The sequence below is a fragment of the Meleagris gallopavo genome, unplaced genomic scaffold (genome assembly GCF_000146605.3).
Source record: "Meleagris gallopavo isolate NT-WF06-2002-E0010 breed Aviagen turkey brand Nicholas breeding stock unplaced genomic scaffold, Turkey_5.1 ChrUn_random_7180001957330, whole genome shotgun sequence".
Lineage (NCBI taxonomy): Eukaryota > Metazoa > Chordata > Aves > Galliformes > Phasianidae > Meleagris > Meleagris gallopavo.
This window is the reverse complement of record NW_011217628.1, coordinates 12807-17600: the sequence shown is the minus strand read 5'-3', so window position 1 is coordinate 17600 and position 4794 is coordinate 12807. Positions and strand designations below refer to the sequence as shown.

General features: G+C 46.0%; 1 pseudogene; it reads right to left on the bottom strand.

Annotated features, from left to right (window-relative positions):
- Positions 1–1631: 1631 nt before the first annotated feature.
- On the bottom strand, positions 1632–2548 carry LOC100544787 (annotated as a pseudogene).
- Positions 2549–4794: the final 2246 nt, after the last annotated feature.

The following is a 4794-nucleotide window of genomic DNA, read 5'->3' as shown; positions in this document are numbered from 1 at the left end:
TTGCTGAAATCAAGGTAGACTACATCCACTGCTCTCTCCCCATCCACCCAGCCAGTGACAACATCATAGAAGGCCACCAAGTTGGTCAAGCACGACCTCCCCCTGGTGAACCCGTGCTGACTACTCCTGATAACCTCCTTTTCTTCCAGTTGTCTGGAGATGGCATCCAGCTCAAGCTGTTCCATCACCTTTCCAGGGACAGAGGTGAAGCTGACTGGCCTGTAATTACCCGGATCTTCCAAGTATCCTTTGGGGAATAGCATGTACTATATTGTGGGGGGCATGTAAGCCAATGGCCAGTTCTTGACCCACCTCAGCAGGGCTGAGGGATTCTAAACCGAAACAAAGAAGAAGCTAGAGGAATTTGGACTGGAATATGAGTGCTGGGCACCTCTTCACAGGCTTTGTCTGCTGAAAGCTGTTCTCTTCCCATCCTACTGCTCAGGATAGGCATGTGTGCAGAGAGCTGGGGAAGAGCTATGAAAGCTCCTTTGGTGGAGGAGAAAGCAGCTGCCTGCATGCAGCATCCCCACCCACCATGCTGAAAGAAGGGTAGGCAGGAGGGCAGCAGAACGGAACAGGATGGGATGTAGTATACAGTGTTGCTGAGCCCTGGTACAATGGCTGTGCCCAACACAGGTCAAAGCAGGATGAGCCATCACACAGATCAGCCAGCACTGCCACAGCCCAGGAAGCTGGCCACTGGAAAAGGTCATGGGCCTGAGCAACCTGAGCACCAGCTCATGAACATATGAATGGAATTCTGCAAAAATCTGTACCCACCATGTGCACAAATCCAGCACGCAGACAGAAGCATATCCTAATGTTCCTGTATATGTTAATGACATTGTGTGGTACTCAGAGAGACTGCACAAAGAAGAAAGATGTACTGAGAAACTTGAAGATGCTGGAGATACTGATGCTGACAACATATGTCTGTTCTGTTAGGTTAAGATTTAAAAAGCATGTACCCTACCTTGAAGAGCTGCAAAAAGGTCTGCAGCAGCTGCCTGCTTGAAACAGGTGCAAGACAGATCTAGGCATGGCCTTGACTGAAGGATGAATGTCTGCAGTGTGCCCCACTTTCTAGTGCCCAGGGGAGTGATGGATCTATGCTAATTTCTTCAAAGTAGTTGTTTTTTCACCTGACCATATTAAAAGAAGGAATTAACCACAGAAGGACACAATGAGGTTTGCAGCAAATGTTTAATGAGTCTAAAGAGAGAAATAATGTCAGTCCATGTGGAGACCCTGAGTGGAGGGAGCAGCAGGAGCAGACAATAATCTGTTGCCCTTTTCCCATGGCAGAGCTGCCGCAGGGCATCCATCTAACTGCTCATCAAACCAGAGAGGCTACCAGGTCACTCAGTTGGTTTCTGGGGCCTTCACAGAGAGTTCTGGGGGTAAGTAGAAAACAACAGAGGAAAGAGATAGGAAGAATGAGTGGAAGAGAGTATTGGTAGACTTTGACCATGTTGTCAGAGAAGCCAGGCTGGCACTTCTGTCTGTCGTGACAGGGTAAGCCACAGATGATCATCTACTCTGAAAACAGCAGCACAAAGCCTGTTCTTCTGTCCAGCACCGTGTCCTGAGATCGTGGGGGTCCTTGTCTGGGGCAATGTCCAGCATCTTTAGCAGGGGGTGCACCTTCTGCCACAGTAGCGGTTGGAAATGCAGGAGAGGTCAAAGCCTCCAGAGTTGATGGGCACGCCCTCAGAGCTGAGGATGCTGCCAACAGCAGCGGAGGTGGAGGATCCAACGGCGGTGTTCTGCGGGAAGGAGCTGAGGATGGGTCCGGGCAGGGTCACCACCACAGGGGAGGGCTGGATGACAATGGTGGAGTTCTGGCACTGCCTGACGCAGGGCTCATTGCAGCTGCTGGCCAGAGGAGTTGGGCCACAGGGCCGGCATGGCTGGCACTGATCACAGCAGGACATGTCTTGAGGCCAGATGTGTACCTGTTGAGAGAGAGGGCTAGGCAAACAAAGTGGAGAGTGAGGGGGAGTCTGCCATTCCACCACCAGGGAAACATCACATGAAATGCCAGGAGTTGGAGGCTGCGCAGGGATGGTCAAGGGCTTCTTGGCCTGTTCCTGCCAGGACCCAGAAAGAGCAACCCAATGCCTATCAAGCTACTTCTTAGATCCTAGCCCAGAAGCCCCCTCAGTACAGGCCCAGTCTCCCTCCATGCCAAACCTCTTGAGAAACAGCCCTGGAATTTTGCACAGAATCGTGCTGGTAGCAAATAAGAGGTCCACTGATCTCAGACCTTCTGATGGAGATTCAGAGAGACAAGAAGGAGCCTCACACTCACCTGGTTCCCAAAAAGAAGGATTCAAGAGTAGTGGATGAGGGAGCAAAGAGCTGGACTCCTTTTTATAGTGGACCCAAGCTGACCAGAGGCATCACTTCTAGCAGTGATTATTTTCTGACAAACTCCTCTTGAATGCAAAACATCCCAGATGATGATATGGGACATGTGCTGGCTTCCTGTGCTGCTGTGTTTAATTTCCAGCTTTAAGTCATGCTCATTCCTCACTGACGACATCTTTCGAGTTGCAAGAATGGAGGCCTAGGCATTTCTGCACAACAAACATCAGTGTATGCAACACATTCAGCTCACATGGTAGTAGAGTCCTGTAAACGCAAATGATGTCAGTCTGAGTCACTCCTTTGTGGTTTTTAGGGGCCCTTTTGGCAAGAAGTGTACCAGCTCTTGGATGTGACCCTTTCTACACTGCTCTCTAGAAAGTTCTTCTGTCCTGTTTTGTCTCACGCTGTTTTGTCTCATCCTGTTTTGCCTCAGTGACCTTGGTATGGGGCAGGAAGTTGTGCAGTATCTGTTCCAGATCTCAAAAGAAAGGCCCAATATCAAATGACGTAACAGACCTGCTGAGAGAAGATCTGAAGATGGAAAGCAACAGTCATCTATCTGGACGTATGCAAGGTCCTTGACATCATCCCTCAGCACATCCTTATCTCTAAATCAGGGAGATGTGGGTTCAAATGTTGGAATATTTGATGGATGAGGAATTGGTTTTATGGTCATAGCCAAAGTGTTGTTGTCGATGACTCTGTGTCCAGGTTGAGGTTCATATGTGGACCGGTAGTCTGAAACATCTTAATCAATGACATATGTGATTGGATCTAGTACATTTCTCAGCAAGTTTGTCAACACTACAAAGCTGAGTGATGCAGTTCATATGTTAGAAGAAAGGAATGCCATCCAAAGGCATCCTGTCAAATTCAAAAGGTGGGCACGCCATAAATGACTTGGATGTAGGACTAGAAGTTGCTTTGAACAATTTGGTTGATGATACTAAATTGGGAGGAACTGCTGACTCCATCAACAGAGGGGCCTTGCAGAGAGTTCTAGACAAATTAGAGATCTGGCCAATCACCAACCACATGAAGTTTATCAAGAGCAGATGCCAGATTCTGCAGCTGGGAAGGGACAACAACCCTGGTTGTACATAGAGAATGGGGAATGAGACACTTGAGATCAGCTACACTGAAAGAAATTTGGGGATTTAGGTCAACAGCAAGTTGAACACAAGACAAAATTGTGCTCAGGCAGCAAGGAAGACCAACTATATCCTAGAGTGCATCGTGCACAGCATTGCTAGACAGTCAAGGAAAGTGACTGTCCCACTGGCCACTGCATTGATGCTGCCTCACCTTGAGTACTGCATGCAGTTTTGAGAGCCACGATACAAAAAGGACATAAACTATTATATAATGTCGAAAGAGGGACTACAATGATATTGAAGGGTTTAGAGGGGAAGCTGTATGAGGACACACCAAAGAGACAAGCAGAAAAAGAAGGGGCAATCTCATGACTCCCAAGCAGTTTAACCTTTCCCTCTGAATGGAAAATGGAAATGGAACAGTAACATCTTCTGGGAGATGCAGTTCTTCTCTTCTGTGAAAGGTACCCGGAACTATCAACAAACCATGGTAGTGTGCAGCATTAACTCTTTAACTACCAGTGCACTACATGATATTATGATGTGGAATATTTATAACAAAAATCATAAAACCATGACACAGTTCCCTGTTGCCTTTGGAAAGTGTACCAGGAAACTCATGGGATCAGAATTCATAAATTCATCCAAAAGGCATTTCAAATTGTTAATAAGAGCAATTAATGGGCTTGTTCTCATTTTCTGGAACATGTTGAGCACAGAATCTGGCATCAAAAGAAAGAGGTTTTGAGACAGTTAACACTAATTATTGCTTCTATGTAGATTGAAGAGGTAGGATTTCTATAGATTTGAAAGAAATACGGAAATAGACAAAAATATTGTATGGCGTTCAAAAAGGTAATATTTCTGCATTTGAAGAAGGCTTGGTTCTTGGTTGATTGATTTAAGTTTATTGATTAAGAAAGTCATAACCGCATTTCTAGTAATGTTAGCTTTTGTCTGTTGCTGTGTAATATTGCAGTGGATATCTAAGTATTACCTCATATTGATCACCAAAACCTCAGGGAAAATGAAACTGATCTAACCTTTATTGTTAGAGAAGTCTGAAGCAGGCGAATTGTCAAGTAACCTTTGCACAAGTATTTGTGTGTGTATCTTTGGATATACCAAATATGTACTTTTATCTAGGTCTCGGTGACCATTCTTGAAATTGCCAATGTGATCACAGAATCATAGAATGCTTTGTGTTGGAAGGACCCTGAAGATCATCCTGCACTAAACCATGTTTCTCAGCTTGCCCTGAACCTTGCTAGGAATGGAGTTTTCATATTTTCTCTAGGTAACCTGTTCCAGTGCCTCCCCATTCTCT